Here is an 18,435-nt window from a genome sequence, read left to right on the forward strand (position 1 = left end):
CAGCCCATGCAAGTTTTTCAGCCCTGAGGAATGCACAATTTCAGCCCATGATTTGTCAGACAACCACTCTGGGGCAGGATTCGCATCCGGGTTCTTGAGCGCAACCTTACCTGTCAGTAGGAAACGCCAGACCTCACCATCAATCTCATCTCCTCCTTTCACGATCCCTATAGTCAGAAGGAAGGAGAAAAGAAGCTTGACCTTCTCAAACGGGGATCGGCAGTCATTGTAGATGCTGATTGTGAAATGTTCAATTATGAAGTCAATCCTTTCTTCCAAAATGTCGCTTTTCCTGCTATTGGCAAGAGACTGGAAATAGCAGTTAATAAACCATATCAGGGAATATTGATACATTGGTTCCATGTCAGCCAGATCAGACACGCAGAAGACTATTGCAAAATGAATGGGCACTGGCTTGTACCCAAATTCAGGTGGTAGCTATTTCCATTTCAGTAATAGTGGCAATTTCTTGCTTTTCAGAGATTTCTTCAGACAACTCTTTGGAGGAAGAGATGATTTTAATAGCTGTTTCATCTTCTTAGAGATTTCCTTCTGACTTGGAAAGAACTTCCAGGATTTCGTCTTCAATCTCCTCCAGCTGTTTCTTGTTTGCTGCACTTTCTACAATCAGCTTGTTCTTCTATTTCAGCTCAGGCTTTTCCTGAAGCTGAACTTTATGGTGACGATGGTGCCCTTGTTGAAGAAATAAAAGCAAGTGTAGCTTTCACAGGTGCAAATGGGTATGGTGGCAGAGCAACACTCCTCTGATGACCCAGGAGAAATTGCGCAGGTTGAAGACGTAGTGAGATTTTGAAGGAATCAGGAGAAGGTTTTCCACAGCCATTGTTTTGCCAATCCTTTGAAAAGGAGCAAAAAAAGTTAAATGTAACCCTGACCTTTCTTTCCAACGTACCCCACCCCTAGGTTCTCTTCTCCCACTTTGCCATGGTGAAGAGTTGCAGACATCACGAGGGATGAGCAAATCCGTTAATTTCGGTTTCTCATTTTCCCAATTTTATGTTCAGTTCTGCTGATTTCCACACCGGTTTGCAATACGCACCCCCCCGCCCCCCCAAAAAAAATCATTAGCATTTGAGTGCTAATTTCCCCCAACATACACATTTTTGTATGTATTTGCCTAATATATCCATTTTTGCAAGCCATTTCCCCCAACATAATTCATTTCTGCATGTTATTTTCAGAAATATATGCATTTTGTGCACTGATTACCTTAGTAATAATATGAAAATAATAATAAATTTTATTTATTTATATTTTATTTATACTCTGCCCTCCCAGGCCAAGACCGGGCTCACGGCGGCTAGCACCAGGTATAAAAACAATTGATTAAAATACAACTTAAAAAACAAGATTAAAATGCAACATTAAATTGCAGCCTCATTTCAGTAGAAACTCAAATCAAAAACTTTTTTGGGAATGAAAACGTCAAGTGTTCACCAAGGCTAACTATCCAGACTGGTCCTACATGAGCCAGAAAAAAGCCAGGGAAGTCCCCAAATAGGAGTTCCATCACAGGAGGAGAGGGGGGGGGAGAAAGAGGGGGAGGGGATCAAGATGATTCCAAGCCAAAGGCCAGGTGGAACAACTCTGTCTTAAAGGCCCTGCAGAAAGAAATCAGGTCCTGCAGGGCCCTGGTCTCATGAGACAAAGCGTTCCACCAGGCCAGAGCCAGTGTAGTATATGCATTGTGTGACCAGTCAGCAACAGCCCCAGCCACCAGGGATCATAAGGAAGGAATAAAGACTCTGACGTTATGTGGAATTAAAATTAGGCCACAACTTTATTAAACTTCCGAATGTAGGAAGACCTTGGCTTAGGCCTTGGGCGTGTATCCCTCCCAGCCCCCCAGCTGGGGGGAACTGGGGCTCATCAGAGTAAATGGGATATGGGGGTGCTCTGCGAGATGTACCATATTTTTCGTTCTATTGGAGGCAGTTTTTCCCCTCCAAAAATTGAGGGGAAATGTGTGTGCGTCCTATGGAGCGAATGCAGGCTTGTGCCATAGCCACATGCAACCCCTCTGGCAGGGAGAGGCTGCACGCGGCTATGGCTTCTTTAGCCCTGCACAGCGTCTCCCGGCAAGGAGAGGCTGCACGGGGCTAAAGGGGAAGCCAAAACAGCGAGCGGGATCCATCCCGCTCGCTGCCTTGCCCTCTTCCATAGCTGCTCGCAACCCCTCCGGCAAGGAGAGGCTGCACGGGGCTATGGATTCTTTAGCCCCACGCAGCCTCTCCCAGGAGGTAGAGGTTGCACGGGGCTAAAGGCGAAGCCAAAACAGTGAGCGGGATCCATCCCGCTCGCTGCCTTGGCTTGTTCCACAGCTGCGCGCAACCCCTCTGGCAGGGAGAGGTTGTGTGCAGCAAGTACGCTGCTCTTTGGGGCTGGGGGGGGGGAATATTTTTTTTCCTGATTCCCCCCCCCCCTAAAAACTGGGTGCGCCCTATGGTCCGGTGCGCCCTATGGTGCGAAAAATACGGTAAGTGTAGCAGGGCAGCCAAGCCCATATCCCCGCATGCAAGGTAGTTCACTGATGACCTTTCGGTGTATGGCCAGTGACACCCATATCTATAACCCCTTTAAGAGGGGGACCCTGGAATCGCCGCCGCAAAGGGGTGAGTCACCACTTCACGCCCTGCCCCCCACCATATAGGGAAGAAAAGACACAAGGATTCCACCCAAGGCCATAACTGCCACCCAAGACCACGAACTTGCAGTCTTGATGCCAAGGCCACCTACATCCGGAAAACCATTCAACTTACCTCCAACCACTCCATCAGGCCATGCCTGATGTCGCACAACAAGAGCTCCCTCAAAGGGCACTCCTGTGAACTGGTAATGAGTTAAAGGGTGGCCGGATGCATGAACAAGGAACTGGCCAGGCTCCTCAGGGGCGGGCTCTCATAAATTAACACGTGTCTGCCACAGGGCAAGGCCCAGGCTGCGAGACTAGAGCAGGCCAGAAACAAAGAGAGAATGAAATGACATGAATGCTAGCAAGCCAATGCACAGGGCTATAAATGGCAGGTAGACAAATCCAATTTGCAAGGGGGACCCCAGAGGTCATCCAGACCAACCCCCGGTCCTCCCAGCAAGAAACTTGGGCATGGTCAGCCAATTGGTGTTAAAGAAGGACAGAACTTTCTTTTTGTACACCACAACAGCAGCGAGAATACTTATTGCAAAGTATTGGAAGACACAAGATCTACCCACCCTGGAAGAATGGCAGATGAAGGTGATGGACTATATGGAACTGGCGGAAATGACTGGCAGAATCCGAGACCAGGGAGAAGAGTCGGTGGAAGAAGATTGGAAGAAATTTAAAGACTATTTACAGAAATACTGCAAAATTAAAGAGTGTTAAAATGATGTTGGATTGAAGCATGGGGGTTTCTAGCTGTAATGCTATAAAGGAATATGAAAAAATGGATCATTAATAGGTAAAAATTTAATGCTATAATATTTTAAGATTAAAGACTAGGTTAAATAAAGAGGGAAAGGATTTGCTGAACTAATAAAATGAACTGGAATACAAAAAAGGGAGGTGTGAGGAGGTCCGGGAAACAAGCAAATGAAAGTTAAGTAATGGAAAGTGGATTGTTTTTAATCATTTTTATTTTGTATCTTTCTTTTTTCTGTTTTCATTTTGTAATAATTTGAAAATCTTAATAAATATCTTTTTTTAAAAAAGGGACAGCAGCGGGACATGGCGCTGGGATAAGGGACTGTCCCGCCAAATAAGGGACACTTGACAGCTATGGTCAGTGCAGACAACACTAAGTTAGATGGACCAACAACAGCTTTCTATTTTGCTAACCATGGAGGTTTTTTATCAGCCTCCTGATCCTAAATCAAGTGTCATTTCAGATAATAAACACACAACAGTATAGGATTCTATAGCAAGAGCAGTGGCAGTGGTAGATAGTGGCTAGATGTTGTTGGGGAAAATGCATTATGGAAGGAGTTGATGTGGTCTGGAATCCTAGGATGTCACCACAGCAGGCAGTTCTTTTCAGTTAGGTCTGTTATCAAGTGCAGAGAGTGAGAGAGGGAGTTTTACTATGTGCCTCAGAATAAGTTTGTAAAATCTCATGTCTGCCAGTTTCGTGTGTGTGTGTGTGTGTGTGTGTGTGTGTGTGTGTGTGTTTTCAGTACTTTTTCTGCGGGACGCAGGGGTACTCATACCCCTAAACATTTTGTGAATCAAACAGAAGAAACTAAAAATTTTAAACATTTTATTTTCTTCTCTAGCACGGTGAATCCTCCATTCTGTTGCTACCCCCGATGGCGGTCTCATTTCCTGAGTCTCAGACTGAACAAGCATTTAATGTGTGAAGTAGAAGTTGGAATCTAGCATGAGGTAGTACATGTTCCTTGTACTTTTGTCCATTTATTGTATTTAGTTTCCCCAATTTCAAGTATAAAATGGTGATTTCCTTGAGTCAAAATGAGAGTACCCCTAAACATTTTTCCACCCAGAAAAAAGCACTGTATGTTTTATCGTACCAAAGAAAGTTATGTGTTATGTTTAAACTCCTGGGGCAGCTTCTGCACATACAAATACCACGACATGTGCTCTCTTGAAGAGAAGCACATTTCTCAGAATAGTGGCCTCAGAATACTGGTCTCAAATCTCAAATCTAAAGTTTGATCATCAAAGGCACTGATGGAAACAATGGCCAGGTGCCTTGTGAAACGCCCTGTGAGACACAAAGGAAGGCAGAGTAAGTCTCAATGCAGCTTTGCCATTCCTTCTGGTGACCCCAGGCAGATAGTTGAAACTGCTGGTGAAGGTGGCAAGGTCATAGCTGTCAACTTTCAGATTTGAAAATAAGGGATCAGCAGCCTCACCTGTCCCGGGGACAGTCTACGGGATATCTAACAATCCGGGATAGCAGCGGGAAGCAGCGGGAAACAGCAGGAAAAGGTGCTGGAATAAGGGAATTTCCCGCAAAAAAAAAAAGGGGAAGGTTGACAGCTATGGGCAAGGTCACGTCTACACCATACATTTAAGGTACTATTATGCCACTTTAAATTGCATGGGCTTCTTCTGCCAAAGAATCCTGGGAACTGTAGTTTGTTAAAGGTGCTGAAAGTTGTTAGGAGAGCTACCATTTTTAGGCTGATATTGCTTTAAGACTGATTGACACGCAACTACCTGAGTCTGAAAGTAGAAGGGGAAAGATGTTGGGCACCCTCACCTTCTAATATGAGTGCTCTTGATAAGGTTTCCAGTCAGGGTGACCCCCTCCTTCCTCCATGTTTTCCACCTCCCCACCCCAATTAATTATTCCCTGGGTAATGAGCATGTCCAGTTCTTATGGCACCAGCTTTTGTGTTTGTACATTTCCCCCATTGCCTTTAGATTTTCTTCTTTCTCCATGGCTCTTTCTTAGCTACAAGTCTAACATTCACCTGTTGAGTTTGCTATTAAAGGGAAAGATGGTGCCCCTTTGCAGCCCTTCTCAACCTTGGGTCCCCAGATGTTGTAGGTCTACAACTCCCACCATCCCTGACCACTGGTCCTTCTAGTTAGGGATGATGGGAGTTGTAGTCCAACAACATTGGGGACCCAAGGTTGAGAAAGGCTGTCCTATTACATTTAATCTGACATCATGCCGGTAATATCATTCCTTCCACCTCCCGGAGGCCCCTTTGCTGAAAGGAACAGAACATCAACAATAGCAAGCCTTGAGGTGTCCTTCTTGTCATACCAGTGGCGGTGATCAATCCATTGCCTAAGGAATTCTATAGAAGGCTAGGCTCCATATACCTCCTTGACAGACATATTTAAGTCATCTAGGAAGAATATTGATGCATTTATCTTCCAAAGACAAAAAATAACTCCCTCTACCCCTCTCCCTCTCCCCATCAACACAAGCAAGCAAAGAAAGGGAGAGGATGAGAATGAGAATGAGAATGAGTTAGAGTGTTAGGCCAGGGGAGACCAGGGTTATCAAATCCCCACTGAGTTCTAAAACTTACACCTTCCCGTTGCACCAGGGAGTGCATTTGACAGGTGGGGAACTGCCACCGAGAGGGCCCTCAATCAATTCCAATCAAGGCACATCCAGTGGCAGCACCTGGAATAAGAAAGGAAAGGGTGGTTCTTGGAAAGTTATCGTTTCACTGGACTGTTCATCCTGACAATGTGGTATATTTGATATGATTACAGGAGGAGTGCGAGGGAGACCTTGCCGAGGCAATGCCAGCCCTGGACTCTCCCCTTCCGGCTCTCCATACCCTGAAGCTGACAAATACCTCATTTGTCAAATCCCTACAGGATCCACCAGGACCTGTCAAGCTGGTCATGGAGAGTGTGAAAGAAAAGCCAGAAAGAAAGCCTGAACCAAGTGGAAAGGGGGGATGTTTTTCAGCCAACTGGGATTGGGAACAGCCATCCTTTATAGGCTGGGGGCAGACCGGAGTGAAGCCCCGTCCACTTAGCCTGGCTGTATTGGCCACCAAATGGATGGTGGAAAAGCCTGCCAATCCAAGTGGCCGACATAGGAATTCCCCAGCTGACGGCCATCTTGTCACAGCGTTGCTTCCTGGGGGTCAGAGCCTGCCACGATAGGCCACAATAGCTGCCCAGCCCGTGTCTGGGTAAGCTGCCATTCTCTCTGGCCACCTCCTTGTTAGTATTTTGTGGGAGGGATTGCAGTGTACACTGGAGATTTAGGTTGGCGCAGTTAAAGTGGATTAAAGTGCTCTGTCATCCAGCTTGCTCCTTAAAGTCCAGATATAATCTGACTTCTGCATAAGCTTTGTGCAAGCAAATCAAGATGCATGCCCAATAAGTGGCTTGTCGGGTGGAGCTCACTGATCCAGTTGTTGACGATGCCTTCTGTCTAAGAGCAATCTTCATCTGCTCTTCTTTTTTAAATAGATGACCATGTCCATTCTGTGGCTCCTTGGTCTTTTCCTATTCGCTGTGGTGCGGACCATGGTTGGCCCCACCAACTCTTGATTCCAGGTGTAGGTTGGATTTGGCTTAGGCATTGGAGGGCTGGCACATGATAGAGTCTGTGTAACAATAGCAGCAACTCCCCATCCCACACACCACTTTCAAATTACACTGCAAAAGTAAAGAAAAAGTAAAGCAAACTGTAGGGAAGGCCAGGGATGGATTTTCTGTGAAAACAAATTCCTAGGTGGAAAAACTGCAGTCAGAGGCAGGGATGGAAGGCTCTGTCAGTTTCAGTTCTCTTTCAGTTAGTCTAAGGCTATCAGAGAGTTCCTATGACTTTCCAGTTTTGTTGAATATGAACTCTCATCATTCTATTATAATTATTTTTTTAAATATATATATTTTATTCAGATTGTTGCATTTATGACCTTTTTATTGACATGCAATATTTTATGATTTGTTGCATACAACCCTAGTAAAAGAGAATTATATGAAAATGATGTATTGGTGGTATCTGGTTAAATTAGCAAAAATGTATAGAACAGGATCTAATAAGTGTTGGAAATGTAAAGAAGCAGGGTATACAAGATGCCATGCTAACAAAGTGATAATTACTCCTTGGCTATGAGACATAAATGAGAGCTATTACATGACCATCCACGTCTTAGGACAAGCTTACAAGAGATAGACCCTTCTTGGTGGTGAGGCCAAGATGGCAGAACCATTGGTTCCAAAATGGTTACATTTTTAAACGGCTCTACCATCAATATGTTTCTCCCAATGTGAAAACAAACTCTGCTGAGTTGTCACATAAGAGGCAAAAAGAGAGTTTTCTAGCTACGAAGCCACAGCAACAGCACAATTTCCCCCCATATTGCCTTCCACCCACTGTGGAACGCGCTGTTTGTACCGCCAAACTTTGCAGTGGGCAATTTGCAGGTGTTGGCACCCTTTTCAAGTGAATCGGACGACTTTGCAGCAGGCAATTTGCAGGGGTTGGGCACCATTTTCCAAGTGAATCGGACGTCAGATTTTTTGGTAAAAACGTGACCCGTGGGTCAGGGCACCGAGGGCTCATTTTATGGCCTACCATGAAGCGTGGTGTTTTCACCACCCAAATGCACCCTTGCTTTGACCCACTCTCTTGCTCTAGCCAACATGTGGGAAGTTGTTGCGTGGCAAGTCCCCTCCCCCATGTGAAATGAAGACACGGGACACATTATTTAAGGTTAATGGGCATAAAAAGGCCACAACTTTATTGATTACAGGAATAGGAAGGTATTGGCCTTAGGCATTGGCTCCTATCGACTACCCGGCATGGAGACCGGGAAGGGTTATCCACAAGCCGTGGGGGTCCTGTTGAAGTACGCCAACTAGGATCCCACGGGTGTCACCGCTTGGGGGCGTGCCGGAGGCCCTTACCTCCCTAGGTTTCGGACAAGGCAACGCCCCCCGGAGTCCTCTACCGGACTACCCTTTTCATTGGGGGAAGGTGATGGTGCTTCCTTCCCCCCTTCATTTGCATAACAATTACCCCTGCCAATGCCTAACCGCCAATACCGAGGAAGTTGTGACATTTGCTACGAGGTAGGCGAAAAAACCAAAAGGCTGGAAGTGCGCCAAGTTGGAAAAATTCCTACCAGGCCCCTTGCGGCGACCAACCGGAGTCCATAGCAAGGTCATACCTAGCTAAGCCTAAAGGGTGGGTGGGATGGGAAAACCGGTCAGCTGGAAGGGGGCAAAGAGGGTGGTCCCCAGTCGTGCCTGGCCTTAAATGGGCTAGGCCACGCCTCCCTAGCCCGCCCGATTGGCGGGCAGGGTTGCAGGCACGCCCGGGGATTCCCCTGTTCTCACGGGGGCAAAAGGCCAGCCCCCGCGAGTGTGGGAGGGGTTAACCCGCAACCCCCTCTCCTCTCCAGTTCGGAAATGGCTTTACTGGCATTGGCCTATCTGAAAGTCTTCAGTGCAACCAGAAGATAGTCCTGTGGCACCAATACCTAGTGGTCACCCCCAGCCCATACTTTGAAAAATACTGTGCTGCATCATTTTCTTGGCTTCTGCAGAGAGCCACTGTGATCCAATGCATGGAATTTTGGACTCGCTTTGAGTATAGCAGGGTTCAAATCCAGGCTCATGTTATGAACCACCCAGGCCCACTGGATACTGGAAAACCATGGGAAGGAAAATAAGCTTCAATTTATTGGACACTGATCTTTTCTGTCAGTTTTTCCTGAATCACTTCAAGTTCAGTGACTTGACCACAAGGTGGAACACTCAGATCACTGCGCTTCTCATACGAGGACGTTGCCATTGCTAGAATTCCCATTTCAACATAACTTGCATTCATTTCTCCTCTTCCTAGTTGTGAATACAAAAGAGCTTTCTTCTACGGCTGCCAGATTTGCCAGTTGGCCCTTTCAGCTTGACACACATTTCCAAAAATGCAGAATGCAGCTTTTGCAAGTGAAATCTTTCACTGCCCAGGCACCCCGATATAGAAATAATCCAAATCTAAGAAATGACCAGATATTCATGCAGTGAATTTTAAAATACCTTGGCCTTTTTGGCTGCCTCCAGATGAGTGTCTCCAAGCATTACCGAGTCATTGTTCACCTGAATCACAACTGACATTCTATGCTGTTTAGAGTCTGACACTTTTAAACCTAAGTCTATAAAAAGAGCCTGGCAAGATCGGACCTAAAACACACCTGCTTTAGTATCCTGCTCTCTCAGTGGCCACGCGGGTGCCTATAGGAAGCCCTCGAGGGGATCATGAGCATACTCCTCAATTAAAATTCCAGCAAGTGGAATATTGCCTCCAATAGAGGGGTATCGGGGACTGTTTGGACACTGAGCAGTGGTGGCTGGGCAGAAGGAGAGTTGCAAGACTGACTTGGAAGAAAGCAGAAGTGATCTGGGGGAGCCTGTAGCAGCCAGGAGATGAGAGTCAGAGGCAGGAGATGATGCAGGATAGAAAATCATCATCATCATCATCATTTATACACCGCCAATCAAACATTAAAAACTCCCCTAAACAGTGCTGCCTTCAGATGTCTTCTAAAAGTCAGATAGTTGTTTATTTCCTTGACATCTGCTGGGAGGGCGTTCCACAGGGTGGGTGCCACTACCGAGAAGGCCTTCTGCCTGGTTCCCTGTAACCTCACTTCTTGCAGTGAGGGAACCACCAGAAGGCCCTTGGCACTGGACCTCAGTGTCCGGGCTGAACGATGGGGGTGGAGATGCTCCTTCAGGTATACTGGGCCGAGGTCATTTAGGTTTTTAAAGGTCAGCGCCAACACTTTGAATTGTGCTCGGAAACGTACTGGGAGCCAATGTAGGTCTTTCAGGACCTGTGTTGTACGGTCTTGGCAGCCACTCGGAAAGTGAAGAACAGGTGTGGAGGAGGGAGGGATACGGCAGGCTGTGTTGGGTCAAGGACTTCCACACCTCCTCCTCCAGCCCCCTGCTTCTCCTGTTCCACTGTCTCCCAGGTCAAGAAGAGGATTGAAGAGGGAGGAGCAGGAAGAGGTTACACTCAGACGGAGTCTGCGTCTACTTGCGCACAGCTCAGATAGTGGAGATACATAAGCTGAAGCCCAGGGTGGAACTTCTCCATTGCAGCAACTGCCTCGACAGCTGCATGCCTGGGAGTAGCCGAGAGACGAAGGACTGATGAGCATGTTATTGTCTTCCAGCTGCACCAGTGGCTATGACACAGCTGCTGTGGACTGGACCCTTTGGGGATTCGAGAAATCCTATGTTGAATGCCATTCTATGACCCGATTTCAACCATGCGTGTCTGAAAGCTGTCAAAATTGCCCAAATCAACTGCTTCTTTGTGCTGGGCTTTCCTGGTGTGGAAAGAGCTTTGAAGCTCTCTGGCTCGCTTCCTAGGCTCTGGGGTGCTCTTGTGAGATCTTACGGGAACTCAGACAGCCCCTTCAAGGTTTTGCGAGAGTGCCCCCAGAGCCCACACACTGAGCAGGACTTGCCCAAAAGCAAGGAGGAGAGCTTAAAAGCTCCCAGCTTGTTTGGTGGGGAGGATTAAGGCCCTCTTGGCATGCCTGCTCTGGAAGAAAAGTTTGCTTGAGTAGGGTAGTTCCAAGGGGGCAGGTTGTGTATACACGGTTTTGCGTATGTGCACCACCCCCAAAGCATAACCCTTGCGCAAGATGCAATCATACTGTATTAAGGGCCATAATGAAATGTCAGTGCTTTCCTTTAAAGCACCAATAAATAACAGCCACTTTGGGGGGGGTGGGACTTGAGTGCTCTATAGGAGACATTTGCACAATCAGTCCAGTAATGTATCTGCTATCTGAAGCTCTCCCAATGCAACACTCAGATTTCTATGGGTGGAGTGGTTTTCAAGGAGTGGCATGGCAGCTGAGATGCCAGCTTTTGGAAACAGACACTGTTGCAGAGTGACAGATGACAACAAATTCTTACATGGAGGATTCTTGAAATGCAGTCACTCCTTGATTCTTTTGTCTTGCTTTGAAATTTTACCCCTTTGACTAAGAGAGATTTGATTTCATCTGATATTTTTAGGTACAGAAGTTTGTTTGCTTTTTGCAATTGGGCATATTAAAAAGGGGACTTCTGTCTTGCAATGAATGTCATGATATGTATCACCAGCTGTCCATTTCTAAGAAAGTAAGGGGCCTTTAATAGCTACACTTTGTGCCTATATAAGGTAAAGGTTGGGCATGCCACTCATTAAGGATTCCATGGAGAAGTCTAAAGCAAGTGATACGATCAAGACCATTTTTTGTATTGTAAGTAAACATATACATATGCATGCACACGGACTCTCATTTTGGAAGATTATAGCATCCTCAGCAGACTGGGTTAAGATTTCAGCTCACTCCACAATCTGGAGCAAACCTTCCCAGTCTGCAGCCAATAGATTATGCTCTGCTCAGAACACAAACATATGGATTCGATTGCATGCCTATGTGTTGGAGAAAAGCAACTACATTTCCTTTTCTTGAGTTCGTAGTTAAGGCATGTGTTACTTAAACCATCAGAGGGCACTGTTTGTGTATCAGTGTCGCCACCATTTCTTGTAACGCCACCCTTAAAAGCTGAGCCATTTGGTTTGTTCTTCTCTGCAGACAAGATATCTTCTATTTTCTCTCATCTCCACCCACCCTGTAAATAGTTCCTGCATGAATAAAGCCTTTGAACTCCAGAAATTATTCCAATCTGATTCACACAAGCTGCAAGGTCTGCTGACACTATGCAGCTATCCAAGAATGGTTTGTCCATCTTAAGCTGAATTACACACTCCTGTTTACTCTGCATCCAATGTACCCCCACTGCTGGTTTGAGAAGCAGTGTGCACACAATATTAGCCACAATCCATATCTATCCTGTTGCTTCTTAGGAAATACTGCGTCTTAATGTGTTTTTCCCTAAATCAGATTTGATTAAAATTGAGAAAGAGAAAAACATAGCTGTGTTTTAAACTAGTTGCTCTAAATTCAGTGGAAAGTTCATAGTTCAGAGGCAGAGCATCTGCTTTCCATGTAGAAAATCTCCAGGAGACAATCTTGCTGGGATAAAACCCTGGAATCTTGGAGTCAGTGAGGTAAGTTAGGCTGAGAGTGAGTGACTAACCAAAAGTCACCCAGTGAGCTTCATGGCTGAGTGGGGATTTATGCATGCCAAAGACAGAAATCCTTTCTAAAATTAAAGCAAAATGGATCATATTTGTTAATAACATTACTGCAGTTATAGTATGTAAAGTATAAAGAAGTAGCAGCTGTGAATGCTCTTCAAATGCAGTATTTTGGAGGTTTTGCAAATTTAATTGGGAATATATCCAAGATTGGGCTTCCAAAGCTTGTTTGGCGTTTTGCCCCTCTATCTGAAATCTTTTTCTTATACGCGCCCCCACCCCTCAATCTGAAATGGTTCCCCTATTCAGACAGAATAATATACAGTTTTAAGAAAGTGAAATATCCCTCGTCACGAAGATATCTGGGCATGATCCATTGGCAAGGCTTCTTGACATTTGTCGTTCTTTTTTTCTGAAGAACAGGGCCGAAAAGTGTACTAACAGGAAATTCCATTCACAAGATAAGCAGCTGCTCAGTTCAAACATTTCAGCTGACGGTGCAACCGCGAAGGATCTTTTGTACAACTCCCAGCTTCAAGAATAGTCAGCATTCCTTGAATACCCAAAGGAAATGCTCAGAGAACAATTCGTCAGGATGCCTCTACGATTTCGTGTGTTTGTGAAACAGCACATTTGAGAAACCAGAATGGTGGCAGTTGTGTTTGTTTTTTGATCGTTACGGTTTTGCCATATAAATGTTCCCACTATGGAAACTTAGGAAAAGACCAGCGTGGCCCAATGACAAGTAATTTGGTTTACAACAAGTGCTATTTTTCTAGAAAAAGAGGTGCTGGAACTCACTAGGAAAACCTCGCTTGTTCTCTTAGGATGGCAATGGCGCCCACCTAAAAGGTAACTCAGTTCTGGCCAATTCTGGCTGGGGAAAAAAGCTCTTTTCACAGCAAAGAAAGAATGGATACAAAAACTTATGGAAGATGCAGAAATGGCAAACTTACCAGAAGAATAAGAAATCACGATAACAAACTTTTTATAAAAGAATGGAAATGGTTTATTGAATATTTACAGATAAATTGCAAACAGATAAAAACATTGGCAGGATTATGGTAATAACCTGCAGTTTCATAAGAGTATATATTTAAAGTAGATAATTAAATGAGCAAATTAAATGAATTTGGATATGCAGAAAATATTAAAAATTAAATTTAAGGAACCGCAGAAAGAGGGGGAAGGAAGTCAAACTTTGAAATGTTAAATTGGTTGTAAAACTAAATGAAATGTATAAACTTGAAAAGTATAGCTAAAAACTTCACTAGAAGTATAGATTTGCCCAGTAAAATGAAGGTATGCAGTTCAATGAATTTGGGATGGTCACATAAGGAGTACAGTCGTACATTGGTTCTTGAACGCCTTGTGGCTCGAACATTTTGGCTCCTGAACACCGCAAACCCGGAAGTGAGTGTTCCAGTTTCCAGATGTTTTTTGGAAGCCAAACATCCGATGCTGCTTCCGCAGCTTCCGATTGGCTGCATGCAGGAAGCTCCTGCAGCCAATCGGAAGCTGCGCCTTGGTTTTCAAACATTTTTGGAAGTTGAACAGACTCCCGGAACGGATTCCGTTTAAGAACCAAGGTATGACTGTAAGTCGTTACTTTTTATCATGCGATTCCTCAGAACGTGAGGCGTCACGGTTGTGAATTCTTGGCATATTTTTGACATCTAGCTCATGTTCAATAATAGTGCCTCTTTCTGTCTATATAATAGAATTGGATACAGGTGTTCAAAGAATGAACCTTCACTGCGGTTTCCAGATGATACGGTGGAACCAACTCACAAGCATTATGCAGGATTCAAATCAAAATAGAACTGTTGCAGAAGATGTGTTCTATTTGTAATTAAGCAAAGAAACTTTAGAGCCCAAATTCCTACCAGTGGAAATAGTCTATAAGGAGCCTGGCATTTACACACCCTAAATCCAGGAATGTTACGGGATTAGCAAATCATGCTTTCAGCAGGAAGTAAGGCGTGAGGGAGTGATAATTTAAGAGTAAGCAATCTTTTCAATCCAACTGATGAAGAATGCAACTGAATGTTACAGGCAATACCCTAATCTGTTTACACTGATACAGAGCAGAATCCTGTCAGTTTGTGATTAAACAAACCTTTAAAAATCCATTTTTTTTAAAAGGAGCTAGAAGAAAAAATGTACCTGAAGAGATGAAAGACTCTACGGAGTGTAATGAATTCAGGGCAGCTTTTATCTTTACCTGCTGACAAAAAGCAGAAGTTACGTTTGCATTCGCATGCCCCTACTGTTTTGTTATTCTATTACTTAGAAAAATCCTGCAAGGTAAGATCCATTTGTCATATTTGTAGTTGAGCGAATACAATGTCCTTATGCTGCTGTAAACAGCTACACTCATTGGACATACAATTTTCTGAAAACTGGAACTATAATCCTAAGCATGCTTCCCAGGAAATAAGGCACAATTTGTACTTGTAAAAGGGTAAAAGAGTATTGGGAAATAATTTATAATGAATTGAAAAAAATGTTTAAAAGCACTTTTCCAAAACCAGAGTCCTTTTTATTGGAGATAATTCAGATGGAAATTCCCAGGTGTCAAAAAAGGTTATTTATGTCTGCCACTACTTTGTCCGTGTTTCGTTAGCCCAAAAATGGAAAGCGAGCGAGGTCCCAACTAAGAAGAATGGCAACTTAAACTGATGGAATATGCGCAGTTTGAGGACCTAACATATAGAATAAGAGAACAAGAAGAACATACATTTAAAGAAGATTGGAAAATGTTTATTGAATATATGGGGGGGGTGTACACTTGAAAACGTTGGCAGCATTAAGATAAACTCAACAGTGTAAATAAGTTTTAATGGATATAAATCCAGCATCGCCTGAGCTCTGAGAGTGCGGCTTTCTCCCAATTGAAGTGCAGAGTGTTTGAGGACCAGGACATTCGCAGGGAAACCAAAATGCTTGTTTACAAACTATTGTACTACCAACCTTACTGTATGCTTGTGAAACATGGATCACTTACAAACGCCATCTCCAACTTCTTGAAAGATTCCATCAACAGTGTCTCCGAAAAATCTTACACATCACTTGGGAAGACAGGCGAACTAATATCAGTGTACTGGATGAAGCAAAAATCACCAGTGTTGAAGCAATGATTCTTCAACATCAACTTTGTTGGACTGGGCTTGTTGTGCGGATGCCTGATTATCATCTTCCAAAGCAACTGCTCTATTCCGAACTTAAAAATGAAAAGCGTAGTGCTGGTGGTCAGCAAAAGAGGTTTAAAGACTGTCTCAAGGCAAATCTTAAAAAAATGTAGTATAAACACCGACAACGGGGAAACACTGGCCTGCTAGCACTCCAGTTGGAGAACAGCCTTTACCAAAGGTGTCATGGACTTTGAAGACACTCGAACTCAGGACGCCAGGGAGAAACGTGCTAAGAGGAAGGCACGTTTGGCAAATCCACACCGTGATCAACTCCCACCCAGGAACCAATGTCCCCACTGTGGAAGGACGTGTGGATCCAGAATTGGCCTCCACAGTCACTTACGGACTCATTGCTAAAACCCTGTTTATGGAAGACAATCTTACTCAGCTACGATTGATCGCCAAAGAAGAAAGAAGGAGTGTCAAAAGAAAATGTGAGAGTAGCAGATCTTTGTTTTCAAATGTGGCTTTGCTGCTGCGAAGTAGTGGTTGGGAGAGATTTCAAGCAGAAAGCTTTGCTAAACCCCCTTTGGTTCCTTTTCCTGCAATATCCTCCCAATTTCTTTCTCGCTCCCCTCCCTGTCCCCCAGCTCTCAGAGTCTTTAGTAGGTGAAAATAGGCTAGGGAGAAAGAATGGGAACAGGAGAGTATTGGGGGAAGAAAGGGTCCGGCACTCCCACTGACTGCTTTTCTGATTAAAATCGCCACAGCGATTTCGTTGGATTTTGTTTAGTGCAAACTTTATCTGAAGAATGGGGCTGCCAAGGTCATCTCAAAGTTGCTTCTTACATATTGATCCAACTATAATTAAGGTTGAACCTGAATATAAGATAGAAAAGTCTGTGTTTCTCTTTGTGTGAAGCCATCTGTTTCCCTATTTCCTAAAAAAGAGTGGTAATGAACATCTTGTTTTCAAAATCAGAATCCTTTTGCTGGGCTAATATAACTAATTCACTGGATTTCAGTAGATGAGCTTTCCGTGACCTATTGCTCTATTTACAGCTGCCTTGAGGCTCTTTCTTCATACTTCAACCCCTACGGAGAGTTCACTGGGTTAATTAGAATTCATTCGAATTGATTTTTATCTCTTCGTTTTCCTGCTAGGATGCAAACAGTGATACCCACTTAATATGTATGCACATTCCAGGGACTCTAAAGTTACTCAATGTGTTGAAATGCTTCTCCCACAGGAAAACATGCAATGAAATTAACACACACCAGGCTTTCAAAAACAGAAATGAAGTGTTTACTTAAATGCATATCCAAAGCCCATTACATCCCATAGACCCTGGCCAGGCAACAACCCAATGGTTAAAGAAGAAAACTTGTCCCAAATATTGATTAATACTTGATTAAACGAGTTTTTAAAACATAAACAAAAACAAAATTCCTTTTTGCCCTCCAAGCTCCTGACATAAAAAAAAGCAGCTTGGAATTTACAAGGTTGCCACAAACTTCAGTTTTGCCAAGTTTTCAAGTTTGTTTACTTGGTTAACATTTTCCATGTTGGAGAAAAGCTCCAGTTGTGGGAGCTATTTCACATTTCAATAGCAGGAAAAGAGATCAAGTGAACAGGCCTGCTTGTGGGTTCCATTCACAGCTCCCCCCCCCCCCCACACAATTATGCCGAAGAGCATTTGATTTTAAAAAACGTCTTATAACAGCAGAATGGTTACTAATACAGGACTTCTGGGAACAGGAGTCGAAGCAAATGGAAGAGGGTCTTTGGCATGCACATAGGCTCATTTATAACTAGGTAGGGACGCGGGTGGTGCTGTGGTCTAAACCACTGAGCCTAAGGCTTGCCAATCATAAGGTCGGCAGTTTGAATCCCCACGATGGGGTAAGCTCCTATTGTTCGATCCCAGCTCCTGCCAGCACGTTTGAAAGCACGTCAAAGTGCAAGTAGATTAATAGGTACCGCTCTGGCGGGAAGGTAAACAGCATTTCCATGCGCTGCTCTGGTTCGCCAGAAGCGGCTTATTCATGCAGGCCACATGACCCAGAAGCTGTCTGCAGACAAATGCCGGCTCCCTTGGCCTATAGAGCGAGATGAGCACGCAACCCCAGAGTCATCCATGACTGGACCTAACAGTCAGGGGTACCTTTACCTTTTTAAGGTAAAAGGTAAAGGACCCCTGGACAGTTAATTCATACAAAGGCGACTATGGGGTTGTGGCACTCATCTCGCTCTCAGGTTGAGGGAGCCAGCGTTTGTCCACAGACAGCTTTCTGGGTCATGCGGCCAGCAGGTCTAAACTGCTTCTGGCACAACAGAACACTGACGGAAACCAGAGCGCACAGAAACACTGTTTACCTTCCCACCACAGCAGTACCTATTTATCTACTTGCACTGGTGTGCTATTGAACTGCTAGGTTGGCAGGAGCAGGGACCGAGCAATGGGAGCTCACCCCATCATGGGGATTCAAAATGCCAACCTTCTGATCAGCAAGCCCAAGAGGCTCTGTGGTTTAGACCACAGCGCCACCCATGTCCCTTTTCCATTTATAACTATACAGTGGTACCTCAGGTTACATACGCTTCAGGTTACATAGACTTCAGGTTACAGACTCCTCTAACCCAGAAATACTACCTCGGGTTAAGAACCTTGCTTCAGGATGAGAACAGAAATCGTGCTCCGGAGGCCGGCAGCAGCAGGAGGCCCCATTAGCTAAAGTGGTGCTTTAGG

The 18,435-nt window shown here is 44.6% G+C and overlaps 1 long non-coding RNA gene across 1 annotated transcript; it reads left to right on the forward strand.

The window, feature by feature from the left end:
* The first annotated feature begins 2,503 nt into the window (after window positions 1-2,503).
* LOC114601003 (uncharacterized) lies at window positions 2,504-7,420 on the forward strand. The gene is made up of 3 exons (XR_003707713.2): window positions 2,504-2,853; window positions 4,270-4,378; window positions 6,194-7,420. It is a non-coding gene; the product is annotated as an uncharacterized LOC114601003 (long non-coding RNA).
* The last annotated feature ends 11,015 nt before the right edge of the window (window positions 7,421-18,435 follow it).

Source organism: Podarcis muralis, chromosome 8 (genome assembly GCF_964188315.1).
Source record: "Podarcis muralis chromosome 8, rPodMur119.hap1.1, whole genome shotgun sequence".
NCBI classification, from domain to species: Eukaryota; Metazoa; Chordata; class Lepidosauria; order Squamata; family Lacertidae; genus Podarcis; species Podarcis muralis.